Source organism: Lynx rufus, unplaced genomic scaffold (genome assembly GCF_022079265.1).
Source record: "Lynx rufus isolate CCGP_SWC_20201006 ecotype Redwood Valley unplaced genomic scaffold, mLynRuf1.p SCAF_12, whole genome shotgun sequence".
NCBI classification, from domain to species: Eukaryota; Metazoa; Chordata; class Mammalia; order Carnivora; family Felidae; genus Lynx; species Lynx rufus.
The window spans coordinates 4,350,197-4,364,416 of NW_025814826.1; the positions used below are offsets into that span (position 1 = coordinate 4,350,197).

General features: G+C 37.3%; 1 pseudogene; it reads left to right on the plus strand.

The window, feature by feature from the left end:
• The first annotated feature begins 1,059 nt into the window (after nt 1–1,059).
• Nucleotides 1,060–8,917, plus strand: LOC124507942 (protein DBF4 homolog A-like; annotated as a pseudogene).
• The last annotated feature ends 5,303 nt before the right edge of the window (nt 8,918–14,220 follow it).

Sequence of the window (14,220 nt, forward strand, 5' to 3'; positions counted from 1 at the left end):
GTTGAATCAGTATGTCGTATACCTGAAACTAATGTAACACTTTGTGTCAACTGTACTCAAATAAAATAATTAAAAACTTAAAGATAAAAGAGAAGATAATTCACAAGAGAGCTTGATATCGTGCCCAGTCATGTGATTCAGGTTCACCAGTTTTCCTGCACTGATATGCATGTCCTTCCAAACTATCCTAGTTACTTGGAAGGAAAACTCAACATAGTCACTTGTTAATAAAGTCATCTGAAATAAACTTGAAATATATATATATATATATACACACATACATATATATGTATGTGTGAATACATATGTTTACGTTTCTCCCTTCTTAGGTATTCAAAATAATAATATTCAAATTATGTGGATATCTTTAACCTTATTTTTTAAATCTAATAATGACTCATGGAGATTTTGCCATAATAGTGCATCGAGCTTTGTGTACTACATTGTATGGCTATATCATAATTTATTAATTATTAATGGACATTTAAATTCTTTCTGATCTTTATCATTTAAAATTGAGTTTCAGAATAGTATTATGCAGGAGAGGGACCAAGATGGCATAGCAGCATGGAAGTTCTGTGCATCTCTCGTCCTTGAAATGCAGCTAGATCAGCACCAAACCCTTTTGCACACCTAGAAAACTGATCTGAGGATTAACACAACAATCTGCATAACTTGAGCCACAGAACTTGGCAGGTACATGCATGGAGAGGTAAACTGGGGGAGAGAGAAGCCACAAAGGGTAGGGAAATGTTTTTGTGGAGAGGAGGGAGACAGAAGGGAGAGTACAGGAAAAGCACTCTCCCCAAAAGTAGCTGGAGGGAAAGAGAAAAAGTGGAAGTGACTGAACAAGAAAGGAAGAAAGGAGAAGGAGAAGGTTTCAATACCATTAGGACTCTATACACAGGGGAGACCAGAGTCAGCAATTCTGGAGCTCAATACCTGGCATTGCTTTGGTGGGAAGGGCAAATCCCTAGGAGCAGGCAGCAAGGTCCAAGGGGTCCATGGGCGACATGGGGAGAAGTGGTTCCCCTGCTAGGAGGGCATTTGGTAGAGGTCATGTGGCTACCCCATAGGCAAAGGTCCCAGCAGGCCTCAGAGGACAGACAATTGCTGGTATTGGAACAAAGACGCCAGGGTGTGGTGATTGGCATCAGTTGTGTGTTGCGATTTGCTATAATCGCTGAACCACTGCCGCTATGCAATCACATGAACTCTTTCTGGGGCAAGCTGGCACCCGGCCACAATCTGTTAGCCTCCGTAGCTGTGCAATCACAGGAGCATTCCCAGGGACAAGCCAAAACCCAGCCATTGCTCAGGGAGACCCTCCCCCAGCGGGTCAGAGTAAATCGATGTCACGGGGCCCTCAGAAGTGAGCGGTTTGGACAGCTCCATCTGTGATGAAAATTCAGCAAGGAGGTGTCCCCCGGCAGGCAGACAGCTTGGACACAACAGTGTAGAAGCAGGGAATGGTCAGAAGCCAGAGACAAAGGAGGGGTGCTTGATTGTCGCTGGTGAGAGCACAGAGTTCTGGCGCTAGAGACTAGGACGCTGGGTGACCCCATTTTCACCCCTCCCACACATGTCCATACATGTGCCCACGCGCCACAATAATCCACCCCAGTAAGCCAAGCATTGCCACCTAGTGGAAATCTCTCCTGCTTCGTGTGTGGACTATAAAATTCTTCATAGTTTGACTTCGAGGAGAAACTGGATGTAATTTCATAAGGATTTCATTCTGCTTACTGGTCCATCTATTCATTTTTCTTTTTCTTTCCTTATTGTTGGATACAGAAGAAGAAAAATTTTATTTTTATTTTCCATTTTTACCAATTCTTAAATTTTTACTATAGTCTTTCAATTTTTTATAGATTTTTTTATCCTATTTTACTTCATTTCATTTTATTCTATTTTATTGTATTCACTTTTTAATTTTTATATGTTTTCTTTTCTTTTTTTTCTGTTTTTCCTCATTCTATCAAGCTTTTTTCAACAACCATACCAAAACACATCTAGAATCTAGCTTCCTTTATTTGATTGTTTGTGTTGTTTTTAATTTTTTGATTTTGAATTTTTTATTAATTATTTTTATTCCTCCAAAATGACAAACTGAAGGAATTCACCCCACCAAAAAGAAGGAAGAAATGACAGCCAAGGACTTAATCAACAATGATAGAAGCAAGATATCTCAACTCGAATTTAGAATCATGATAATAAGAATACTATACTTGAAAAAAGCATAGAATCCCTTTTTGCAGAGATAAAATAATCTAGCCAGTATGACCAAAAAGTAAAAGGAAAGGACCCAAATAAATAAAATCAAGAATGAAAGAGGAAAGATCACAACAAACATAGCAGAAATACAAACAATAAAAAGAGAATATTATGAGCAACTATATGCCTCTAATTTGGGAAATCTGGAAGAAATGGACAAATTCCTAGAAACATATAAACTACCAAAACGGAAACAGGAAGAAATAAAAAAATTCCACAGACCCATAACCAGTAAAGAAATTGAATCAGTAATCAAAATCTCCCAAAAAACAAGAGTCCAGGTCCGGGTGGCTTTCCATGTGGAATTACACCAAACATTTAAAGAAGAGTTAAGGCCTATTCTTTTGAAACTGCTCCAAAAAATAGAAATGGAAGGAAAACTTCCAAACTCATTTGATGAGGCCAACATCACCTTGATTCCAAAACCCGACAAAGACCCCACTAAAAAGGAGAACCATAGACCAATTTCCCTGATGAACATGGATGCAAAAATTTTCAACAAGATAATAGCCAACCAGATCCAACAATACATTAAAAGAATTATTCACCACGATTAAGTGGGATTTATACCTGGGATTCAGGGCTGGTTCAATATCCACAAATCAATCAATGTGATACATCACATCAATAAAAGAAAGGACAAGAATGACATGATCCTCTTAACAGATACAGAGAAAGCATTGGACAAAATACAGTTATTCTTTCTTGATAAAAAAACTCTCAAGAAAGTAGGAATAGAAGAATCATACCTCAAGATCATGAGAGCCACATATGAAAGACCCACCGCTAATATCATCTTCAATGGGTGTAAACAGAGTGCTTCCCCCCTAACATCAGGAACATGAGAGGATGTCCAGTTTCACCACTGTTATTCAACACAGTCCTGAAAGTCCTAGCCTCAGCAATCAGACAACACAAAGAAATAAAAGGTATCCAAATCAGCAAGGAGGAAGTCCAACTTTTATTTTTTGCAGGCGACATGATACTGTATATGGAAAACTCAAAAAGCTCCACCAAAAAAATTCCTAGAACTGATCCATGAATTCAGCAAAGTCACAGGATATAAAATCAATGCACAGAAATTGGTTGCATTTCTACACACCAGTAACGAAGAACCAGAAAGAGAAGTCAAGGTATTGATCCCATTCACAGGTGCACCAAAAACCATAAAATACCTAGGAATAAACTTAACCAAAGAGGTGAAAAATACATATACACTGAAAAGTATAGACAGCTTATGAAAGAAATTGAAAAAGACACAAACAATGGAAAAATATTCCATGCTCCTGGATAGGAAGAACAAATATTGCTAAAATGTCAATAGTACCCAAAGCAATCTACATATTCTATGTAATCCCTATCAAAATAACACCATCGTTCTTCACAGAGCTAGAATAAACAATCCTAAAATTTGTATGGAACCATAAAAGACCCTGAATAGCCAAAACAATCCTCAAAAAGAAAACTAAAGCTGGAGGCATCACAATCCCGGACTTCAAGCTGTATTACAAAGCTGTAATCATAAACACAGTATGGTACTGGAATAAAAACAGACACTCAGATCAATGGAACAGAGTAGAGAACCCAGAAACGGACCCACAAGTGTATGGCAAACTAATCTTTGACAAAGCAGGAAAGAACATCTAGTGGAATAAATAATCTAGTCTCTTTAGCAAATGGTGCTGGGAAAACTGGACAGCGACATGCAGAAGAATGAACCTGGACCACTTTCTTACACCAGACACAAAACTAAATTCAAAATGAATGAAAGACCTAAATGTGAGACAGGAAACCATAAAGTCCTAGAGGGAAAAGCAGGCAAAACCCTCTTTGACCTTGGCCGCAGCAACTTCTTAGTCAACACATCTCTGGAGGCAAGGGAAACTAAAGCAAAAATGAACTTTTGAGACCTCATCAAGATAAAAACCTTCTACACAGCGAAGGAAACAATCAGCAAAACTAAACAGCAGCCAATGAAATGGGAGACGATATTTGCAAATGACATATCAGATAAAGGATTAGCATCCAAAATTTATAAAGAACTTATCAAGCTCAACATTCAAAAACAAAATCCTGTAAAGAAATAGGCAAAAGACGTGAATAGACACTTTTTTCAAAGAAGACATCCAGATGGCTAACAGACACATGAAAATATGCTCAACATCACTCATCATCAGGGAAATACAAATCAAAATCACAACGAGATGCCACCTCATATCAGTCAGAATGGCTAAAATTAACAACTCGGGCAACGACAGATGTTGGCAAGGATGCAGAGAAAGAGGAACCCTTTTGCACTGCTGGTGGGAATGCAAACTGGTGCAGCCACTCTGGAGAATAGTATGGATGTTCCTCAAAAAATTAAAAATAGAACCACCCTACGACCCAGCAATTGCAATACTAGGTATTTATCCAAAGGATGTAGGTGTGCCCTTTTGAAGGGCATCCCAACTTTATAGCAGCACTATCAACAATAGCCAATGTATGGAAAGAGCCCAAATGTCCATCGACAGATAAACAGATAAAGAAGATGTGGTATATATATACAATGGAGCATTACTCGGCAATCAAAAAGAATGACATCTTGCCATTTGCAACAACATGGATGGAACTGGAGGGGATTATGCTGAGCGAAATTAGTCCGTCAGTGAAAGACAAATATCATATGACTTCATTCATATGTGGAATTTAAGATACATAACAGAAGAACATAAGGAAGGGAAGCAAAAATATATATATAAAAGCAAGGAGGGGTACAAAACATAAAAGACTATTGAACATAGAGAACAAACAGAGGGTTGATGGAGGGGTTGTTTGTGGTGGGATAGGCTAAAGGGCAAGGAGCATGAAGGAAGACACTTGTTGGGATGGGCACTGGGTGTTATACATAGGGGATGAATTACTGGATTCTACTCCTGAAATCATTACTACAACATATGCTAACTAACTTGGATGTAAATTGAAGAAGAAGAAGAAGAAGAGGAAGAAGAAGAAGAAGAAGAAGAAGAAGAAGAAGAAGATTATTATTATGCATACATTTGTTTATTGATTTTTTGGCATTTTATCTTCACTATAATTTCTTAGAATGCTGACCAAAGGTAAAGTTATGTATAATATATATTATGTGATATATCTAATTTTATAATGACAAATTCTCTTTCATTGGAAGTACCAGTTCCATTTTGCATTCCCACTAGTATTGTGTAAGAGTTAAACACACTTTGCGGAAAGCCCATTTCTATTTTGAAAGAGATAGTGAAAAGGCAAATTATAGATTAAGAAGGAAATGCCTTGCCACAATTCTTTTTCATTAGTTACAGGCAATGGGATCCATTAGTGGCCATTGCTGTGTTGAAAGGAAGTGTGCTCAAATCTTTGCTTTTAAATTAAACAAATGAATAATCCAGAGGAAGAAAACTTTCTGAAACTTGTTCTTGGAGACCATTCATTTCTAGTTAAATGAACATTCTTAAATCAAAGCTCTTGCAACCTGCTTATGTCTACCTAACATTTAGAAGAGCATTTAAATACACCCCTATAGGGGGCGTGGCCAGCAGATTCTTCGTGTGTAGGTGAGCCTCTGTAAGAAATACTCCCCCAAATTTTCCTTTGCTGTTGCATTCTACCGTAGCAATCATTTTTGCCAGCCTCAAGAATTATCCAGCTTGGACTTTCTTACATCCCTCTATTCGTATTCCTCATAATTAGGGAGCAGCTGTTTCTAGCCTTCTCTGACAGCAACTGTCACCTGCAGATGGGATTTTGATGATTGAGGAAAATGACAGATTGCTTAATGTCAGTGACTGAATACCACAGTGAGGAGTCTCGCAGAGATGCAATATCTACATTTTACATCTGAACCTTATAATTGGCTTATTTCTGTCAGATTTCAGCAAGGGGGCCTGCAATTTCTTTTAGAATAAAACCATGAATATATGACTAGACATACCTATAGCTATGTTTCATGCTCTTTCTGTATGAAAATCAAATTACAATAATCAAACACCTTGTTTAAAGCAAGATGAGTTAGGAATGAATAGATTTGCTAGATTATTTACTCTGCAGTTTCCTTTTATGTTACAAAACTATTATAAGTTAGACAATATGTGATGAAGGTTTAATTATCATTAACTCCAGCCTAACCTCTAAATTAAGGAAGAGATCGTTACTACAGCTGTCCTTTGGAGAGTTACTTAGTTTTGCCTTTAGAAGGGTAAGGTATACACGAAGAAGAGTCTCAGAGACAGAGATTCCAAAAGCGTCAATTGTGTATTTGATTTCAAATCATATATAAACTATTTAATTAACATGATTTACAGCATAAGAAATTTGAATTCAATGGAAACAACCATATGAAAGTGCTAATTCCTTTAAAGTTATATAATTGATTTTTTTCTTTTTTCTGAAGAAGTACCAATGGCCTATGGCACATGAAAATAGAGAAGAAATAAAATAAACTAGGTAACATTCAACTTAGAGATATTATGGGAGAGGCAATATTTAAACATACCTGTCCAAGTTAAATTCCTGATTGTATTCTGCATCATTACATAAATTAATAATGTTGGAAACAAACTGATTGAAAAACAATCTTTTTTAAAAATCAGAGCACAGTAACATAAGCACTTTCTAAAAATCCAAACATAAGCCACTTTGGGTAAAGCATTTTTTTTTCAACGTTTTTTTTTTTGGGGGGGGGGACAGAGAGAGACAGAGCATGAACGGGGGAGGGGCAGAGAGAGAGGGAGACACAGAATCGGAAACAGGCTCCAGGCTCCGAGCCATCAGCCCAGAGCCCGACGCGGGGCTCGAACTCACGGACCGCGAGATCGTGACCTGGCTGAAGTCGGACGCTTAACCGACTGCGCCACCCAGGCGCCCCGGGGAAAGCTTTTTATACTGACTTACCTTCTGTCACTATATCTGGTATCTGGTAGCTGAGAGGGCAGTGAAGAATTTCCCAGCAAAGATATTAGTTATGTTACTTCAAATAAAAAAAGAAGCTAAATTTGCACAAACGTTGTTAAGAATTTCTTCTGTACCAAGTCCATACTGCCCAAACCACTTCACCACATCCCAGCCATGATGGAAATTCTTTTAGGTCTCTAGACTCAGCACGTTTGAGCAGAGGAAAAGCATTGGTTGAAACAGCTATCAAGGACCATGATGTTATTCCTTCCTATAGTGTACTATCAAATGCCATATCATGGGGAGTACAAATTCCTCATATTTATGGGGAAAAGAGTAGGTATTGGCACCCAGAAAGCAAGAAGAGGTAGACCCAAAAAACCTTTTGTGAAGATGGAAAATACAAGCCAACTTTATAGACCATTTTGTCTTCAGTTGACCAATATGCCTTTTATAAATTATTCAGAAGCATTCCAGTCTATTTGATGTAGATAAGCCCTCCAGCATCCAAAAGCTGATTGCTTAGTTTAAACTAAAAAACCCAAGCAGATGGCATCCCAATTCAACTCCAATTGAAAGAGAAGAAGAAACAAGAGACGGTGAATATTGCTTGCAGAAATTTGAAGATCTCAAAACTCATCTTCTAAGTAAGCAACCCAGAAACTGCCCAGAGCAATCTCTGTCAAGTTGTTGATGATACTGTATCTAAGTTAATTTTTCACTTTGTGGAACATGAAAGGGACATAACCAAAAAGAAAATAATAAAATACACTGTTTTATAGAAATCCTTTTCTCCTGTTATTGCAACTATCCTGAAAAAGTCTGAACCAAAAGAAAAGCTGGAATTGCAACATATTTCTCAGAAAGACTTCAGAGAAAATAATGTACAGGGAATTGGGCAGAGTTTCATGTACAAAGAAACGCAGGAACCTGAATAAAAGTTTGTGCTTATTTCAGAATGCATCCTTGACCCTTCAAGTGAATTGAGAGGGTTTGATGAGAAAATGGCTAGTAAATGGTACATGTTAAACCCTGCTGAAAATGACATAAAACTAAATTTTACACATCTATGCCCACATAAAAATAAATAGGGATGTGTTCTTGACATTTCTGGACATAACTTAATAATAAATGAAAATGACTTAGAAGAATTAACGATAGATCATCCATGGAGGGTACAGGTGTATGTACAAGTTTCTAATGTCAATACAGATAACACTGCATCTCAACCAAAGCAGAAGTCAGATACTGTGCTTTTCCCAGCAAAGGATCTGAAGGAAAAGGATCTTCATCCTTTGGTCGCAATTCTGATCTGTTAGCAACGAACAGTTAATAAGATCACCTAACAGTTCCGGCAAAGACTCCATCCCAAAGTCCTCCTGAGGAGCCCAATGAATGTGACAAAAGGGAATATGGATAGTTTACCTTTTGGTAAAGTCGAAACACTAGGAGTAAATAAGAAAATATGTAACCAACTGTGGTATTAGATAAGGAAAGAACTGAACTTCTCGGTATACAAGAAGGAAAGAGAATTGGCACCTCACCAGTGCGATCTCTACTGGACTTATTTCAGACTAGTGAAGGGAAGTCAGAAGTTTTGGGTTTCACAAGCTACACTGGAAACAGTGGTACATGGGATGGTTTAGATATTTGGAAAGAGGAAAATTTAAATAATTTATTGTCGGTGTTTTTCTCTTCGCCTTCAACTTCTACATTTACTGAGTTTTACACTTAAAAAATAAATCGGGGCACTTGGGTGGCTCAGTTGGTTAAGCATCCGACTTTGGCTCAGCTCGTGATCTTGTGGTTCATAAATTCAAGCCCCAGAGCCTGGAGGCCTGCTTTGGATCTCTGTCTCCCTCTGTCTCTCTGCCCCTCCCTCGCTTGTGCTCTCTCTCTCTCTCTCAAAAATAAACAAACATTTAAAAAAATAAATAAATAAATAAATAAATAAATTTTAGAAGTGAAAAAAAAAATCAGGAGTGCAAATGAATAAATGCACTCAAAGACAAGTTCCTGTCTTCCATTTTTCTTTAGTTATCATTTACTTTAACTTTTCTGTTATGTTTTGAGGCATTCACAATAACTTTTTGTGCAGTTATTATACTAATGAGAAAATGGATTGGAGTCATACATTGATACATGGCCTCCTCACATGCGTCAAGAGAAAAGATTATTACTAACCTTGGCTGAACTGAAGCTTCTATGGAGCCACATGTATTGTGTTTCCAACTGACAGTATTTTTCTTGTATTTAGCATAACTAACTCACACACAAGTTTTGGGAGATTAAGAGTCCTCAATAAATAGTCCCTGTTTTAACCTGGAGCCTCAACACATAGAGAAATACAAAAAGATAAAACAGAGAGCAAAAAGTCACTCCTAGAACTGATGACATCTAAACAGGAGAATATACACTGAGGTCTCTTAGTCAGTGAGGATTGCTAATAAATACCTGAGAATTAGGAAAGCCTAGCGTATTTTACAGGCAAAGTGGGACAACCACCCTGTGTTTTCCTAAGGGAGAAGCTTCTGTGGAAATGTCACATGGCCTTTGAATCCAAAAGTGCTATGAATGAAATACTTTGGACAATACATTGGACAAATCCTCCAATGATAGCACTAAATATTTTAGAAAACAATTTTTAACTATAATTACTTGCGAGACTGAATGTACAAGCAATTTAGCAGAAATCTGGCACTAATGAAGAACAAAACGGTGGATTGGAAGACAGACCAAAAACATCTAGCCAGTGGAGAGTAAAATATATAGCATACAAGATGCAAGACAGAATCTAACTCTGTTTTTGATGCTTTGACTATTGACACTTTCAAGCCCCATTTCTACCCAATTCCCTTTTGCCCCATAACTCATCAGATGGATTAGAAAGCCCAGGAGCTCCTTCCCTCGATGCTGAATAGGAACTACAAATAATGCATATTGCGCTTGGGAATCCTAAGGGTCAGTCCAGCCCTCACTGTAAGAGGAGAGCTCCTAGCACCTGTCTTCACTCAAGCCAGTTTTGATGAGCTTGGGTATCACTATGCTCTCCACAGAGTGTCCCATGATGTAAGTAATATGTTCATACCTTCCCGTTTAGATGTGACATTATCTGTTTTGACATCTGAACCAATTTTAAGTTGATGGAAGTGGGAATTGATTCTGCTTTCCAGGGGGCAAGCAAAAGATACATGAAAAAGAGCATAACTTTTGTGCAAGATAAAGCAAACGAGTCTAACAGGTCTGACGAAAGTCCCAAAGTTAAGTTGTAAACCATCTCTTTCCCATTAGACTTAGTAACAATTTTTAAATCATTTTATGCATAATAAAACGTTTTAAAGTGAATATTCCTCAAATTTACCGTCCTCAAATGATTTCATTACATTTCCATAGCAATGTGAACTTGGACACTTTCAGAAATTAACCTAATGTTACTATGCTTTTATTCTCATCATTATCGGATGGGTCTTTACTAGCTACGTTTATTCACGTATGTTGTTTACAGAGTCACAAATGAGGGAGATGTTTTTAAAGTAAGCTGCTAATTCTTCTATCACATGCCATCACTTAAAAATAATGGTCATAGGGCTGTCTGCGTGGCTCAGTCTGCTGAGCACCTATTAATTTTGCTCAGGTCATGATCTCACAGCTTGTGGGTTCGAGCCCCGCGTCAGGCTCTGTGCTGACTGTTCAGGGCTTGCTTGGGATTCTGTCTCTCTGCCCCGCCCTGACTCACAAATTCTCTCTCCCTTTGTCTCTCTCTCTCTCTCTCTCTCTCTCTCTCTCTCTCTTTCAAAAATAAAGGCATAAACATTTTTAAAACACAAAAATAAAAGTGATGGTCATAGAATAAAAACCTGGTTATTAATCAGATCTTTTTTTACAGCATGAAATTCTCACCTCACTCTTTTCCACCTGAGTGACGGGGTATGACTAACCTACGACAAACAAAACATATTTTTATTTATTTTTATTTTCTTTAACATTTATTTATTATTGAGAGACAGAGAGACACAGAGCGTGAGCAGGGGAGGGGCAGAGAGAGGGGGAGACACAGAAGCCGAAGCAGCCTCCAGGCTCCGAGCTGTCCGCACAGAGCCCCACTGGGGGCTCAAACTCACAGACCAACAGATCCTGACCTGAGCGGAAGTCGGTCGCCCAACCGACCGAGCCACCCAGGTGCCCCAAAAGATATTCTTAAATATAAGACTTAAAAGGCCTTCAAGAAGGTAACTTCTATAATTACAAAATGCCACCTTTAAAGTTATGTTTTGTAATGCTTCAAATGTGAAGCTTTAAACAGAGTTTTTAAAAAATCTCTGCACTTTAGTGAGTCAAAGGTGTGAAGTGATTTCATGGAACATCATTTGCCTAGAGGAGCAAAATAATCCGTACGCTTTAAAGTTGGTAATTTTATGATTCTGGAATTGTGGGTTTGCGGAATTGTCCAAAGAGCACCACCAGCCTTGGGCGTCTCTGTCACTTTCATTTCATTCTTTGGAAATGGGTTTCCCCATCATTAAAGAAACAAAATTGGACTTGATCTGACCTAGGCTTTCTTCTGCTTCTAAAATTATGTGATTTTCTTTGTGACATATATCCCAAATTCATTAAATTCATTAATGTTAGAAAAATCTTGATTATGTAGATAATATCATATGCCTTGATGTTTGCCTGAAGTGGGTATTTTATTTTATCTGTTTTCATCTATTTTTGCTTTTCTAACTATTGATAAGATAAAAGCGAATTTAACAAAACTTCTCAAGACAGTTTTACGCATAAATTACAACAGATGTATGTTGATTTTTTCTTTGTTGATTCCTCTTCTGATTTACTATGTAAGGTCTATTGCTTTGTTCCTTTTAGTCATAACCATTATTTTCTAAGTTTTGTTTTGTTATGAACATAAAATTGGTATATAGCATCATACAAGTTTCAGACGTACCACATATGACATCTGTATACACTACAAAGTGATCACCACCACCAAAAATCGAATTACTATCCATCACCATAGAATTGACTCACTTCACCCATTTTTAATCCACTCACACCCCCTTCTCCTCTAGTTTCCAGCAATCTGTCTCCGTGTCTGTAAGTGTGTTTTTGTACTATTTGTTCTTTTCTTTTGTTTTGTGTTTAGATTCCAAATGTGAGTGAAATAGTGCGGTATTGTCATTCCCTGTCTGACTTAAGTTCACTTGGCATAGTACCTTCAAGGTGTGTACATGTTGTTGCAAATGGCAACATCTCATTCGTCTTTGTGACTCAGTAGTATTCTGTCGAATATACCACGTCCTCTTCATACGTCATTCATCAAAACACCTGAGTTGTTTTCCAAATTTTGGCTATTGTAAATAATGCTGCAACGAAGGATAAGGGTGCATGCAACTTTTTAAATTAGTATTTTCATATCCTTTGGATAAGCAATCAGACATGAAAATGGTGGATTGTACAATATTTGTCTTTTTCTATTTTTTTAAGCAATTTTGTACTGTTTTCCATAATAGTTTCACATTTCCACCAATCCCACCAAGGGGGTTCCATTTTCTCTACACCCTCACCAACTCTTGTGTTTTTTTATCTTTTTGATAATAGCAGTTCTAACACCTGTAAGGTAATGTTGCATTGGGATTTTGATTTTCCTTTCCCTAATTATTAGTGACAGTGAACATCTTTTCATGTGCCTGTTGGCCATCTGTGTGTCTTCTTAGGAAAAGATGTCTATCCAGATTCTCTGTCCATCTTTAAATTGTGCTGTGTGATTTTTTTTATTGTTGAGTTTTTCTTGTGAGCTTTGTGTATATTTTGGATATTAAGTCCTTATTAGATATATGATTTACAAGTAACTTCTAATCCAGTAAGTTATCTTTTAATTTTGGTGGTCATTTCCTTCACTCTGTAGAAGATTTTTAGTTTGATGCAGCCCCATGTGTTTTTTTTTTTGCCTTTGTTTCCCTTGCTTTTGAAGTCAGATCCACAAACACATCATTAAGACTGACATCAAAGAGCTTATTGCCTACAATTTCTTCCAGGATTTTTATGGTTTTAGGTCTTACTTTCAAGTCTGTTATCTATTTTGAGTTAATTTCTGTGTATGATGAGAGAGAGTGCTCTGGTTTCATTAGTTTTCATTTGGCTGTCCGGTTTTCCCAGTACCATTTATTGAAGACTGTTTTTTTTTCTCCATTGTACCTTCTTGGCTCCTTTGTCATAAATTATAGCCCTGTATGTATGGGTTTACTTTGGGACTTTCAATTCTGTTTTATTGACCTGTGTTTAAGGCCAATACCATACTGGTTTGATTATTATAGCTTTGTAGTATAGTTTGAAATCAGAGAGCATGATACCTCCATCTTTGTTCTTTATCAAGATTTCTTTGACTCTTTGAAGTATTCAGTGGCTCCATACAAATTTTAGAATTATTATTTTCCTGTGAAAATGCCATTGGAATTTGAGTAGATATTGCACTGAATTTGTGGGCTAATTTGGGTATTATTAATTTTTCTGTTCTATGGGCTCAAAATACCTTTTCATTCATTTATATCTTTTTAACTTACTTTTGTCAATGTCTTATAGTTAAGACTTGATGCTTAAAAAACAAAACAACCTGAGAGTGACATCAGTAAGATGATAGATGAGAAGCCCAGGCCCTGGTACCCCCACAGAGAAACTAAGTTAATAACAATATGTAGGGCAAATTGTCTTTATGACATTTAAAAAAAAAACCAGAATAGAATGTGCAGCATCCCAGGCAAGCAAAAAACCAAAAGCCACCTCAAAGTAGGTAAGAAAGCGTGTTGTGTTTGCCAGCTACAACCCAGTCCTCTACCCTGGAACAGCATGACATGACTGGGGACAAATACGGTGACTAAATTCAAAATTTTACTAGGAATAACTGACTTAAGCAGAAGAATCAACAAACCTAAAAAAGAAAGACATTTGAAATTCTTGATTAAGAAGAACAAAAAGAGAAAAGAAGGAAGATAATTGAAGAGAGCCTAAGGGATTTATGAGTCGCTAGCAAACAAATGACTA